Here is a 16,124-nt window from a genome sequence, read left to right as displayed (position 1 = left end):
AACTTATAATTTAAAAGTTATTTGTTGTTAAAGTTTGCAAATTTCTATACAACTTTTACATATGTATCCGTATATATATTTTATGACATTACAAATCTGTGCTGCCACATCTATAAAACGGAACAAGTGCAGAATCGAAAACTAACTTATAAAAATACCTTTCATCTGATGTATATATATCTTTAAATTTTCTAGTCTTTATTTACCAAAAATTTGGCTTAAGTGCAGTATACGGACAATTCCAAAATCAAAAAAAGAAGTATGAAGATTGATAGACATGGTCAAGGTGAGTATAACTACCCAATTTTTTTTGTGGGCAAATGACAATAACAGGAGTTATTTGACCCTTAATAACTCCTGTTATTGTCATTTGCATTCATATGAAGCATTTTTTTAAATCTAAATTTCCCTTTAAGTATCGAACCGATTTTCAAATTTTTTTTCATTGTATAGGTAGTAAAATTACCTTTCATTTGATATGCTGTTTGTATTCCTATACCGTAAAATACTTAAAAAATTCGATGTTTAAAAGTGCTATATTTACTAAGTAAATTACGCATACTTATTTGTACATATGTATGTATGTGTATGTATATTTCGTTAATACGTTGGTATTTAAAGCTTAAATTAATTTTCTATAGCATTAAAACAATTTTATTGAAATAAATGTATTCGATATTGCGTTATGGTAAGGCGCCATTAATCGATTTTATTGATTTCTATAAGGTTGGTTGGAAGATTAGCTGGACCTTAACACATCCCACTAAACAATTTGTTCCGACTTTTTTTCGAAATCGTTAAGTTGTGTCTAAAGAATTTGCCGAAATCGGAACCGATTTTCTTTGGAAGTACTAAAGAAATTTTTATGACAGGGTTGACGCGACTTCGTAAAGAAACGTCGTAACGATTTTGTTAAGAACTTTCTTTACGAAATCTTTTTAGAAAAGCCTTAACGATTTCGCAAAGTAATATTTTCACGAAATCTTTAAGAAATGTCTTAACGATTTCGTAAAGTACGATCGTTACGAAATCTTTAAGAAATGTCTCAACGAGTTCGTAAAGCTTTGTGCTTACAGAATCTTGAAGAAATTTCCTAAAGAAATCTATTTAAATATCCAATTAAAAACAATTTTTTTTTATTTAATTAATACAATTTAATTTATTATGTTTAAATAGTTTAAATTAAATTACATATAAACATATATGTATAAAATTCAATATTGAGAAAAAAAATCAGAGATTTCCTAACCATTCAAAAGTTGCATATAAAATAAAATAAAAAAGATAAATGGCTAAAATTCTTTAGCTGCGTTAATACTTTTTTTTAGCTTTTAGCTTCGATGGCATTCCTCATATTAAGCGATATTTTTAAACACAAGTTTAAGCCAAAATATAATAAAATAAAAAAGATAAATGGCTAAAATTCTTTAGCTACATTTCTTGGCTTTTATCTCCCTCAAGTTGTGTACTTGTTCTTTTCGATAATTTTGCGAACCGGTCCTTGGCACTATTAAAAAATTTTTTCAAAGTCTCGTCTATTTTAGAGTAGTTTGTTTGGGGTATGTTTTCCATAGCCGACTCTATAATTAGTACATAAATGAATTAGGAATTTACTGAATAAGTTTAATAACGTACCTTTAAGAAGTTTAATACATATAAAATCCTTCACAGAAATATTGTTATTGACATTTGTCCATGAAAAATTGCGTGCCAAATAATCGTCATTAAATATATATTTCAAGTTCGCAACGATAAATTGTTTGAGGTCATCTGTCGGTTGTCTAGCGAACTTCGTTATCTGTTGAACCAAAAAAAGGGAAAAAACATTTTAATGTAGTTAGTAGTTAAAAGGGGTGTAAAGAGGTGTGATTATAGTCCTGTGATAATAACTTCAATTGCCTGAGAAAGCGTTGAAAAATACTGTCCTCTAAACCTCTAACGGCTTACATTTTCAACTAAACTACTTATCATATTTACCAATTCCTGTCGCATTTCTTCATCGTTTTGCAAAATTTTTTCAAAATCAAATATTCCATTCACATCGTTGAAGGGAAGGTTTGGCAGCTTGGAACATAAAGTGCGTTGGCGTTTAAAGGCAGCTAAGGTTTGGTCTATTGATCGTATTAAACCGACAAATTCTTCTACAAGGTGTTCATAAATTTTATTGTTCACTTCGCGAAGTTTTTTATTTTCTTCTATCAGCTCCTTATTTTGATTTACAATAACTTCTAACAAATGTTCGCTATCTGCAAAAGTATAAAAAATAAAATCTTAAAATTTCTGCCACTGCACTAGTACCAAGAAAAGTTAAGTTTTTTTAGGTAGATAAGTGACTCACATGGTTTGTTCTCAGTGATATTCTCCGTATATCCTTGAGTTTGCCCCATTGAAGAAGGAATGCATTGCTCCTCTTGTGTTAATATTACTATTTCATTGGCGGGGTAAATAGCTGCAGAAATATAAATTCCATTCATAAATTAAATGTTTATAGGAGCACATGTGATAAAACTTACCACTTTCTTCACCTTCTACGGGGACATTCGTGTAATGGCTACTCATTTTTCAGCAGTGGTATAAAGCAGTGTTTTGAATACCCTTCTATACAAAAATAAAGATATTTACAGTCGATGTTAGTTAGATTAAAGTTCTCTTCGTTGTCAGAAATTAGCAAACAATTTGTCTCGTAAATATTCAGAACCCAACTCCTGGATTCAAAGTCATTACGTTGGAGGTTTTTAACTTCCTTTGCGAAGATGCATATGTCATTATTGATCGCTGTTATTTTTGTTAAAATATAGACCCTTTTATTAACGCAGAAATAATTATCTGGAAGTCGTGCCGACAATTTTAAGTGCTCACATATGATAGCTCGGAAAGTGTTGTCCTTTAGAACCCCTTTTAGAATAGGAAACAATTCCCGATGTGTCTCTTGTTTTATTATGGAACTTTTTTCAATAACTCTGTTGGATATTTGCGCCAACACATTCGATCACTTTTTTATTGTTTTTTTCATTTGATAAAGATAATTTTCATATTTAAACGCGCTAAAGTTATTAAGAGATACATATTTTAAATCATCGCCATATAAATGTTTTAGACTGTGGCAATTATAGGTTACAAATTCTTGGCCATAGAGGTGCACAAAGTCGTTTACGAATTTTTCAAGGAGCTCTTTAGCCACGTTATTGAATTGACAGCATAGCTCCGGGTGACATAAGATCCTCGTCGCAAAGTGCAATTTGCAAAAGTGACGGTAACGTTTTTCATCGAGTTTGTTTTGTAGCACATAAAGTCCACTATACAACAGAAAAGATCGGTACTCGGTTGCTTTCCATCTATCTAATTCATCAATTGTTCTCGGCACTCGAGGAAACTCAGAAGAAAACTGTTTTTTTAGCACAATGTTTTCGAAGGACAAGTTTTCTATTTGCGATTTTGATAACGAATAACTTTCATTTTTATTTTTTACCCAGAGTTTAACAAGCTGACGAGTAACTCCCAAGCAAACGCAATGCATGTTATCTATCGGGAATTGAGTGACGCAGCCAACATTTATAGTTTCTAGCAAATTTTGATCGAGAGTTAAGTGATGCTCTTTTTGTAATTTTTCCTTAAATGAAGAATCTGTTCGCATACTCGCTGCGTTAGAAGGGAAGGTTATTCTTCTCATGTACCTTTCACCTCTGTGTGTACACTTCGAGCAGCAATAGTAACCTGAATGGCTTTTGATATTTAAAATAAATGCTCTAGCGGGAGAATCGCAAACAAAAGCTCCAATCGAGATGGAAAATACGTTCTCATCATAATAAAAGCCTTGTTGTAGCAACACCTTCAAGTCGTCTACTAAAGGCTGTAAAAATATATTGGAAGCTTCCGGCTTTGTTTTTGGACTTCGCACCCCCTCTACATCCGAGTTCACATAACACCCAACCAAAAAAAACGTCTTCATAATTAGAAACACTCATCATTATAGGCCAAACAGTTTGCTTTGATGACTTAAATATCTGTAATCCGTCGATACCGAAGTTTAGCTCTAAAGTGTCTGTATTCGAATTGCGCAATTTTATATTTTTGTATAAGAAATCGGTGAGAGAATTCTTTAATCCATAATGGTAATATGATCCGCTACCCATGATTGCAATTTGAGTTTCTCTGGAAGTTCCTCTCAAGGTGCGTACATCGCATGGCACATCATGCCCTTCGACTTTATGAAGTCTACTGAGAAGTTCGTTACCGGCTATTTGCGAAATACCGTGTCTGATTGTCCAAGACTTGAGGAAACTCCTTAGACTCTCAGGTTCGTTTCCTGGTTCTGGTTCTTTGACTTGCGAAGAACTCTGGCAAACAGATAGCAAGTCAAAATCACTATCAATGTCCATTTTGTTTTCACTTTCCACTTGCACGCCTTCAAAAATGTCTGTGCTATATTTCTGCGCATTTTCAGCGCGATTTTAAGTTTCATTGTTAAAAATGGAGTCCAGTATTTTTTTTGTTTCTCTTTTAATGCTTTTGTGCTGAGCTTGACGCGACATGATTTTACTCACACTTACTTTTGTATTTCACTCACTGCAGCAAGTATATGTATAAATTTTATTATTTAATTTTTATGCACAACAATTTTTTTTTCTACTCACAATCTGAAAAGATCTGAAATTTAAAAATATTTCAACGCCTACTGAGTTTAAAAATCTATTTACGTTTTTCTCTTTTCGAAATAGATACGAAGTTGTTAAATAAAATTTTCATTTTCAAAATTGTAGCTTTCGCGTATTTATGGATTAAAAACACTACCCTCGATTTCATTATGGATGAGCTCACGATAGCAAAACATACGGCGGTCGATTGGAGCAGCTTTTGTCGCGAGGTGGTGTTTGATGGTATGATCATAAATAAGACTAATATTGGCGGGGACGGGGTGATTGTTGAAATCGACGAAAGTAAGTTTGGTCGTCGGAAATACCACCGCGGTCATCGTGTAGAAGGGCAAGGGGTGTTCGGTGGGGTGGAGAGGGGAACTAACCGATGTTTTATGGTACCTGTGGAGAAAAGGGACAAAGATACTTTGCTGCAAATCATAAAAGAATGGATTTTACCCGGTAGCATAGTTGTGTCCGATTTGTGGAAGGTTCGTTGATTTGATAATTATATATTTCATTCATTTATAAATATACATTTATGTGTATCGTTTATAGGCATATGATTGCTTACAGGATAAGGGTTATGTACATTTTAAAGTGAACCACTCGCTCAACTTTAAAGACCCCGAAACTGGCCAGCATACAAATACGATCGAAGGGTTATGGAGGCATGCCAAGGTCTTTATGCCCCAATTCCACCGCAAAAAGCAATTCATTTGCGGCTATTTGGCAAAATTTATTTTTTTGCGGCATTGCAAGGCTACTAATATTGACCCTTTAACAACATTTTTTAAAATGGCGGGGAACCTTTACAACCCATGCAACCCACGACTTGTAGAGGAGGAAGATGAAGATGAATAATAGGAGTTATTAAGGGTCAAAGTTCATATGAAGCATTTTTTTAAATCTAAATTTCTCTTTAAGTAACGAACCGATTTTCAATTTTTTACCTTTCATTTGATATGCTGTTTGTATTCCTATCCCGTAAAATACTTAAAAAATTCGATGTTTAAAAGTGCTATATTTACTAAGTAAATTACGCATATTTATTTGTACATATGTATGTATGTGTATGTATATTTCGTTAATACGTTGGAATTTAAAGCTTAAATTTATTTTCTATAGCGTTAACCAACAATTTTATTGAAATAAATGTATTCGATATTGCGTTATGGTAACGCGCCATTAATCGATTTTATTGATTTCTATAAGGTTGGTTGGAAGATTAGCTGGACCTTAACAGATGTTTTGAAAATAACCGTTATTTCAATTTAAGTGTTAATTTAAACTGTTAATTACAAGTGCAAATTATTATGGCAAATATAAAGTTGTTGCAAATTTATCAAATATTTGAGTGATGTGAAAGTGGTCCCATAAGTGAGTCAGCCCTGCATACACTGCAAGAATGAGGATTGATTCCCAGCGAAGGCGAGTATTTGTGTAGTGCAGGCCATGTTCTCAAGTTAATTGAAAATGCTGATAGCGGTGACGGTTACTCTTGGAGGTTAGCTTATATATGCTAGCATGTGATTATGTGTATGTAACAAGTTAATTTTTAAAATTATTTAGGTGTTGTGCTCTCAAGAAGGGCCAGGGAAAACGTAGATGTAACGTTAAAGTCTCGTTAAGAAAGAATACATTTTTCGATAAATCAAAGCTTCCCATTTTCAAAATTGTAGCTTTCGCGTATTTATGGATTAAAAACACTACCCTCGATTTCATTGTGGATGAGCTCACGATAGCAAAACATACGGCGGTCGATTGGACCTGCTTTTGTCGCGAGGTGGTGTTTGATGGTATGATCATAAATAAGACTAAGATTGGCTAGGAACGGAGATGTAACGTTAAAGTCTCGTTAAGAAAGAATACATTTTTCGATAAATCAAAGCTTCCCATTTTCAAAATTGTAGCTTTCGCGTATTTATGGATTAAAAACACTACCCTCGATTTCATTATGGATGAGCTCACGATAGCAAAACATACGGCGGTCGATTGGAGCAGCTTTTATCGCGAGTCGGTGTTTGATGTTATGATCATAAATAAGACTAATATTGGCGGGGACGGGGTGATTGTTGAAATCGACGAAAGTAAGTTTGGTCGTCGGAAGTACCACCGCGGTCATCGTGTAGAAGGGCAAGGGGTGTTCGGTGGGGTGGGGAGGGGAACTAACCGATGTTTTATGGTACCTGTGGAGAAAAGGGACAAAGATACTTTGCTGCAAATCAGAAAAGAATGGATTTTACCCGGTAGCATAGTTGTGTCCGATTTTTGGAAGGTTCGTTGATTTGATAATTATATATTTCATTCATTTATATATATACATTTATGTATATCGTTTATAGGCATATGATCGCTTACAGGATGAGGGTTATATACATTTTAAAGTGAACCACTCGCTCAACTTTAAAGACCCCGAAACTGGCCAGCATACAAATACGATCGAAGGGTTATGGAGGCATGCCAAGGTCTTTATGCCCCAATTCCACCGCAAAAAGCAATTCTTTTGCGGCTATTTGGCAAAATTTATTTTTTTGCGGCATTGCAAGGCTACTAATATTGACCCTTTAACAACATTTTTTAAAATGGCTGGGAACCTTTACAACCCATGCAACCCATGGACTTGTAGAGGAGGAAGATGAAGATGATTATGAGGTCGATATGTCGGCGTGAGTTAAACGTAAGTTTCAAAATAAATACTTATTTTTTAAGGGGCTATGTATGTATGAAAGTATTCTGCAGAGAAATACTGTGGATGGCGGTGGGGTGCAATAAAGCCATACGCAATAACGCCATACGGCTTTATTTCCAATCAGTTTGAGAAATAAAGCCATATGGCCTTATTTCCAATTGCTAATGGAAATAAAGCCAGTATGGCCTTATTGCCATTTTCAAAACATGGTTGTGGTAATTTTATTAGGCTGTACCTAAAAACGCGCAAAAGAGTGCGTACTGTGGCATGTTGCCACGGTTCAGACAACCACCCGGACTTGGCATGGCGTAGCCCAGACTTATTTAAAAAAGGGCGGCCGAAGGCCGCCAACTCGCAAAGGTGTTCTGCACATAAAGGAAACAAATACCAGGTGTTCTGCGCAGAATTACTGTTAATTTGCCCAAAATTAAGTTTTGGTATACCAGGAACAGGACAGTTGGTATTGCATTGATGGGACTATGGATATTATATATAATTTTAAATGAAAGCTTAAATAATTTCCAATATACAAAACTATATTTTCATATATTTAATACAGCAATTAAATTTAAAAAAAATTTAGTTTTTAAAAACAACAAAAATTTTGATATGTTTTTTAAAAAATTATATTATTTCAGGAAATTCTTTGCAGTTATATACTTAAGATATACATCAAATGAAATGTGTGAATAACGAAGGCCACTGTATGGATTAGGCTCCTCGTCATTTTTCTTTCACATGAAGGTAGAACTGCGTAAATCATTGTGTGTTATTTGCTAGGATGTCTTGTTTTTCGCAATTAATTACAATATTTGGCAGTGAGCACTTTTAGCGTCACTATGGACTTTGAACGCAGTATTCTAACAGGCCTGCAACCTTCTCCGTTGAGTTTAATTTAAGTCAGGCGGCTGACCAGTTGCCTTGAAAACAATGCTTCTTTATCATTCCCTCAAGCGCTGGCAGCAAGTAACCTAAGATTTTATTGCGCCTTAGAAATGTGGAGGAAATAACACTAACCACTGGCAGTTTTTCGTCGGGGTTTCTGAAATCCATGGCTAATGTCTTATAATAAAGTTTTGTGTAGTTTTTATTTAAATTTTTGTCAAAAATTAATAATTTTAATTTAGTTTTTCCTATAGAAATTTCAAAAAATAACAATAAAAGTCCAATTCAAACAATTTTCTTTGTTTTTCGTCTTTCCCTTTTATTACATTTCAATTCATTTGAAATGAACAATTGTGGTGTGTCGCAAACTCGGCAACGGAGTGGAGGCACCACAATTGAGTTAGGATTATATTTAAAAAGAAAGAAAGAAAGGCGAGAGATATTTCTCGTTATAATAATTTCTTTATTATAGTGAGAGTTAAATTAGAACAATAATTTACCTTTTATAAGAATGTGTGGCCGGGCTCCTCGGACGGCGGTAGCTGTGGTTCGCTCAACGATCGCTGGAAAAGTAGACGGTTGCCTTGTCGAGGACAATCGTTGAACCGCGGAAAAAGTCTCCCGTTTTAAGGGGAAGCTTCCCCACATAGTTGTACCGGCATGCATGTATATGTGTACGGACAACATAACCCTACCTATGTACACATATACATGCATGTGGGCGAACCAGTGGTCGATAAAGAGGTGCTATTAGGGTGGCGCGAGTTGATATGGATTTAGGCTTCGGGCCTAAACAGAAACATATTTCAAAATCGTGACGTAACAGCAGAAGTTTTACTTTTTGTTGCTGTCTTTAATGCGAGATCTGTTATTTGGTTCATGCATCATAAGGTTGCCTGCAAGCAGAGATGCACCTTAACGTTAAGCTAATCGTTTATCAAAAAATTTCCACCGTTTCCGTTGAAACACTTCGAAATATTATCGATAAAGAAATTATCAAGATAAATTGTATCTCGTTTTTAACCGAAACGAAGAGCATTCGTTAACGTTAAAAACGTGAACAAAAACGTGATACTTTATGTTTGAATTGTGTTGGCAATGCTATAGCCATGTTGAAGCCGTAAGGTGGTAACAGCGAGCGGACATACACACAAACTCCATGTAATTTGTTTGTGTAATTCGTTGGTGGTAATGTCAAAAATACTCTGAGAAAAGTTCGTACTGTCAAAATTCATGAGAAAAATTGCAATCAGCTTGGCTAATGCTTTCACCTTTAATAACTCCGCCACCAATCAGCTTTGCCAGCATAGTTTGAATAATAGTCAACATAAACGATTTGATTTCGTTTTGATATGGCAGAAAACGAAACAACAAAATCATTTCGTTAATTTGACGTTCTTAACGTTAATAAACGAAACGAAATGACTTTGTTTCGTTTATTATCGTAACGAAATGATATCGGTTCGTTGGTTAAGCATGCCTGCCTGCAAGCGAGCTGCCACAGTTAGGCAAGGTGCACACGAGGCTACGCGTCGTAGACGCTGCAGGCGAAATTTGTACGCTTTGATGCCGAACACATGTATTTGAATGGAGAGCTGCATACGAGGCGTCAGCTGCATGAAAGCGACAAAGCATGAAATTTTCGTGTAGCTAAGCGTACAGCAATGTTAGTAGCTGAGCGTACGTACGCTTGAAAAAAAGGAAGAACAAAATGTTTGTTTACATCTTTTTGTATGCAAATTTGTGTAATTAGTTAAAAAATGTTACTTTAGTTAATAAAAGTGCGTGAAAGGTATATTACCAAAGCGAAAAAGAGTATTAAACACCATAACAGCTTGGTTAGACATTGTTGAAGCGTTTAAAAGGCTAAAAAGTGTTGGAAACTAAAAATCACCCTTTTCTCTAGTTTAAAATTGCCTTTCATAATTTACAAAGGCACGGGGATGCAAACAACGTTGAATACCTATTTTCCTTTGGTTTCGGGGACGGATATAGCTAAAGAAATTTATTTTTTTTCAATAATTGTTTGCTTTTTGTAGCGACGCTCGAAAGTAGCTTCATGTGCAGATCTTGAGGCGTAGAAAATTGTAGCTAAATGAAATATCTTGTAAGCGTCTATGACGCGTAGCCTCGTGTGCACCTTGCCTTATATTTCAGTTTTTAATTGCGAAAAATGATAGAAAAGTTAAGCTGTAGTCACTGGTGCCGTTCGTCGTATCGCTGTAGTCGTATTTCTAACGTAATCAGCTGTTTATCGCTACGACGGCAAAGCAAAAACCAATTGGTTGGCTACGATACGGTTACGACCTTAGCGGCACCAGTAATCGATTGCATTGATTCCCATAAGGTTGGTCGAATCAGCTGTTATAAGGTTACCGATACGGTTACCAATAAAGCACCAATGTCTCCAGCTTTTACGCCAATTGCACGGCTCAAGTATCCTTGTGCCAATTATCAATTTGCACAAGGATTTGCCCCGTGTGTGCACTGGTTGCGCTATTTACGCTGAGAACTGCGCTAATATCAAAACGATTTTGATATTTAGACGGCCCATACATGACACAAAAGCCATGAGCAAATATAAAACGACGGAATTTGTACAAATGAAAATTTTGACATACACGGCTCAAAAACACTGCGCAATATTTTATAAAAAAAAAAACACTATTTATTTTCCACAGTGCTGGTAATTTACAGTATAAGTCCAAAAACCCGCACCAGGGGCCCTATTCAGTAACTGTGAGTTTTAAAATGTACACTTTTTCTTCATATAATTTGTATGAAAGAAAAATGTACATTTCAAAACTCATAGTTACTGAATAGGGCCCCAGAAGCGTTTATTTTCCATTGTAATAATAATATATATTTTTGAGTTGCAAGACCAGCTCAACTCATTGCAGCACTGCGCAATATTAATCATTGTAAATTTTACCAAGTAGCGCAACTAACAGAGGTTCGGTGAAAATTCGCACATTCACACGCACAGTTCTCGACTCAGTTTCAAAAAAAAATTTTAGATTATTTAACTCTAATTTTAAAGTGAGATAATCATTACGAATTTATGTATATAAAATATATAAGGCGTTTTTGTTGTTATTAAAACAATAGTTTTATTTATATTAAAGCTTTTATCATTTTTTTTTTTAACTTCGAAAAAACTCCGAACACCATTCCTTCATTATATGACATTCGACTGCCTAGTCCACTGCCTTCCACTCTATTCGCAACATAACCTCTACTTAAGCTGCCAAACTATATAGTAAGCAATGATATTAATTTTTCAACTAGCGTAACAATTGGAACATGTGTTCTAATTGTATAAAAAATTATTATGTATTGAATTTATGTGAATTCCTGTTACAAGCTAGAGATGGTCCTTACGCCTTCGATATTAACATTTTTAAGCAACAATTACTGATGTTATATTATCAGAAACCACAGGTAAACTATATAACATTCACCACACACGAAGAAAAAAGCATGTGCAATATTTGCAGACATGCGTAAATATCAAAATCGTTTTGATTTTAGCGCAGTTCTCTGCGCAAATAGCGCAACCAGTGCACACACCGGGCAAATCCTTGTGCAAATTGGATACTTGAGCCGTGTAATTGGCGTATTACGCATGTCTGCAAATATTGCACATGCTGTTTTCTTCGTGTGTGGTGAATGTTACACAGTTTACCTGTGGTTTTTGATAATATAACATCAGAAATTGCTTAAAAGTGTTAATATCGAAGGCGTAGGGACCATCTCTAGCTTGTAACAGGAATTCACACAAATTCCATAATACATAATAATTTTATATACAATTAGAACACGTTTCATTTGTTGCGCTAGTTGAAAAATGAATATTGCGCAGTGTTGCAATGAGTTGAGCTGGTCTCGCAACTAAATATAAAAACTATAAATTCAATGGAAAATAAACGCTTCTGGTGCGAGTTTTTCGACTTATACTGTGAATTACCAGCACTGTGAAAAATAAATAGTGTTTTTTTATACAATTAGTGCCTTTTTTATACAATTAAAACACATGTTTCATTTGTTGCGCTGCATTAAAAATGAATATTGCGCAGTGTTTTTGAGCCGTGTATGTCAAAATTTTCAATTGCACAAATTCCGCCGTTTTATATTTGCTCATGGCTTTTGTGTCATGTATGAGCCGTCTTTATCAACAATTGAGAAAAATAATTTCACTTGCAAAGTGTGCCAGCACCCTTAAAGCTGGATACATTGGTGCTTTATCGGTAACCGTATCGGTAACCTTTTAACAGCTGATTCGACCAACCTTATGAGAATCAATACAATCGATTATTGGTGCCGCTAAGGTCGTAACCGAATCGTAGCCAACCAATTGGGTTTTGGTTTACCGTCGTAACGATAAACAGCTGATTACGTTACGGATACGGATACAGCGATACGACATACGGCACCAATGACTCCGGCTTAAGGCTCCATTACTGATACTTAGCATAGACTTGACTTGACTTGAGAACTGTCGCTTACAATTCTGTTAAATGAACATTGCATGTTACTGATTACTCATAACTTAGCAACACTTAACTTGACTTAGAAGTCTAATGAATTTTGATTTTTTATGTAAGTTCTAAGTGACGTTTACATTTTGAGATACCATTTGTTTGTTTCCATTTCATTTTGACATTTTGTCATACAAATTGACATTTATTGATTGTGATGCCAGATTGTATGCGCTAAGTGGAGTATAATCCTGGCTAAGTTGCCAAGTTTACGCCAAGTCAAGACTATGCTAAGTATAAGTAATGGAGCCTTTAGCCAAAGCAAATGTCAAATTCTTCTTATGCTTTGCTTGCAACAAAAGTTTTAAGTTGGCTAGTTTTTCATGTCAGATGGCGCCAGTGTATCTCAATCTACCGTTCTCCTTAAAAATACGTACAATCTACTCATTTAGATAATTATTTGGAGACCCATCTAGCGGCATTGGTTAAATAACTAGCTCCTGAAGGGGTTGTACCGAAAAGCGGAGAGACACGCCTCTGCTGGCCATAGTGTGTGTATAAAAATAGCTAAAGGCGGTGGCACAATGACATTTTTCATATAGATGCGTTTAACACTAGCTTATGCATTCCAATAACATCGCCACAATCAACCAAGATGTTGCGTTTGTAAATATGAAGGAACTTCAGACTTCGCAAGTAAGTTTATTACGCCTTGCCCATTCACATACAAAATTTCGCGAAGCACTGTTGTAAACATTCTCACTATACAACACAAATACTTGCTAACATATTTTGTGCCGTATTCGATTGTAATATTGCAGTTTATAATTGTGAAAAATTTTAGAAAATTTACCAACCAGTGGGAAAAATAATTTGACTTGCAAAATGTGCCAACACCCTTAGCCAAAGCAAATGTCAAATTCTTCTTCTTATGATTTGCTTGGAACAAAATTCAATTCAAATTTTCAATATCAGATGGCGCTAGTGTCGCTCATTCTAGCATTCTCCATAAAAATACACGCAATCTACTCACAATGCATAAACATGTGTTAAACTCATCTATATGAAAACTGCGTATGTGTCGGAGCTGTAAATGGATTGCGATGAATAGTGGACACACGCCAATTGTAGAGGCAGTGTAGAGGTAAAACATAGACACACATTTCGGTTGCATCTGAGTATAATGCGTATTGAAATTTTAGAGTACTTATTTTCTGCGCAGCAAGGTAATAGTCTAGTTGAGGGGTCGACTGCTAATACGCTACCAAAAATATCGAGAGAGGTGTCAAAAGACGCGTATTAATCTTGAGAACAATAATCCGAAGTCTGAAGATATTTGCAGTTGAAGTTGGCGATTTCCATGTGGTTGTTGTTGTGGTTGTTGTTGTGTTTGTACCCACAAAAAAAATTGTGCATCACCTTGGCGGTAGCCACGGTTATACCACACACCCGGACTTGGCATAGCGTAGCCCAGGGTTATTTTTTAGGTAATAGTCTAGTTGAGGGGTCGACTGCTAATACGCTACCAAAAATATCGAGAGAGGTGTCGAACGACGCGTCTTGACATCAGTATTAATAATCGGAAGGCGGAAAATAAAAATTTTGACGCGTTCAAAAGATATTAACGAAAACCGAAAAAAGACCCGCGGGTACCTCCGAAACCGGGGGTCGGATACATAGTATTTTTGCGCAGAAGACCTTTCTGCGTTGGCGGCCTTTGGCCGCGCTTATAAAAAATAACCCTGGGCTACGCCATGCCAAGTCCGGGTATGTGGTATAACCGTGGCTACCGCCACGGTGATGCGCACTTTTTTTGGGGGTACAAACACAACAACAACCACATGGAAATCGCCAAGTTCAACTGCAAATATCTCCGGACAGAGACAAAATTTTTCTTTTCCGCCATCGGATTATTGTTCTCGAGATTAATACGCGTCGTTTGACACCTCTCTGTTGTTGTTGTTGTTTTTGTAGCGATAAGGTTGCTCCCCAAAGGCTTTGGGGAGTGTAATCGATGTGATGGTCCTTTGCCGGATACAGATCCGGTACGCTCCGGTACCACAGCACCATTAAGGTGCTGGCCCGACCATCTCGGGAACGATTTATGTGGCCACATTAAACCTTCAGGCCATCCCCTCCCTCCCCAACCCCAAGTTCCATAAGGAGCTTAGGGTCGCCAGAGCCTTGTCTGTTAGTGAAACAGGATTCGCCGCGGATAGGTGAGGTTGACAATTGGGTTTGGAGAAGCTATATGTTGCGCTGGCAACTTGCAGGGTTGCGCTACACAGCCCCTTGAATCTAGTATTTTAGTCGCCTCTTACGACAGGCATACCTACCGCGGGTATATTCTGACCCCCCCTAACCCGCTGGGGGACACCTCTCTCGATATTTTTGGTAGCGTATTAGCAGTCGACCCCTCAACTAGACTATTACCCGCAGCAATTCCAAAAGAGTAGATAAAGTTTAACGCTTATCAGTCCATATAAACTTTAAAGCTGGAGACATTGGTGCTTTATCGGTAACCGTATCGGCAACCTTATAACAGCTGATTCGACCAACCTTATGAGAATCAATGCAATCGATTATTGGTGCCGCTAAGGTCGTAACCGAATCGTAGCCAACCAATTGGGTTTTGGTTTACCGTCGTAACGATAAACAGCTGATTACGTTAGGGATACGGATACAGCGATACGACATACGGCACCAATGATTCCGGCTTAAGCGTATACGTATATAGATGTAAAAAAACGCAGCTATTATTCAAGTATTTTTGTTTTGTATGCACTCAATAACTATTTTTCATTTCTAAATATGTGGAGAAAACTATTTAGGGTTTTATATCGTACGAAAATTGCAACCCTGAAAAACTGTTCTCAGCAAAATCATGATTAATCAAAAGGAGAGAAGAATAACTTTCATTTTGTTTTTCTCGTTGATGCAGAAAGGCGGTGTTCGTGCGCGATTGTTGTTAATCTTTACTTGAGTTAATCAAGGAATCAAATTGTGCAAAATAAGCGGAATTATTTTCTATTGCATTGTGAAAACATTATAGTATTATAAATTGTTCGCCTTTTTAGTAAATTAATCGTGGAAGAGCAACCGAAAAGTAAATGTTGAAAGAGGAAAAGAAATGTATAGATAGCCGATACGAAATCTTGAAGAAAAGTGACGTCGAAAGAAAAAATTGTGTGGTGTGCATTTTTTTGAACAACGTGAAAGGCGAAAGAAAAAGCAAGCCAACTAGCTTTGAAGAAAGGAGCAGAGCAGCGTGGACGTAAAAAGAAAAAGTATTGAAAAAGGTATGCTTGAAATAAACTGCGGAACTGTGAAAGCAAAAAATGCATATTAAATTTTCATGTACGCATAGATATAGATGAAATTTCGTGTAACAAAGGGAGGCAGAAATATTTCGTGCGTACTTAATTCCTAAGGTTG

General features: G+C 36.1%; 2 protein-coding genes across 12 annotated transcripts in view; one reads left to right on the top strand and one right to left on the bottom strand.

Moving 5' to 3' along the window:
• LOC137244139 (protein transport protein Sec24C-like) overlaps nt 1-16,124 on the bottom strand; it is a 625,388-nt gene that overhangs the window by 83,320 nt on the left and 525,944 nt on the right. The window lies entirely within an intron of this gene.
• lolal (lola like) overlaps nt 15,609-16,124 on the top strand; it is an 89,336-nt gene continuing 88,820 nt past the window's right edge. Inside the window, exons 1-2 of one of the 2 annotated variants that reach the window (XM_067772703.1) lie at nt 15,609-15,988; nt 16,057-16,120. The gene's annotated coding sequence lies outside the window, so the exon portion shown is untranslated. The remainder of the gene's footprint in view (nt 15,989-16,056; nt 16,121-16,124) is intronic. The other variant, XM_067772702.1, reaches the window with a different exon arrangement.

This window comes from Eurosta solidaginis, chromosome 3 (assembly GCF_040869045.1).
Source record: "Eurosta solidaginis isolate ZX-2024a chromosome 3, ASM4086904v1, whole genome shotgun sequence".
Taxonomy (NCBI): Eukaryota; Metazoa; Arthropoda; class Insecta; order Diptera; family Tephritidae; genus Eurosta; species Eurosta solidaginis.
Note: the sequence above shows the minus strand (reverse complement) of the source record. Positions and strands in the feature narration are given on the sequence as shown.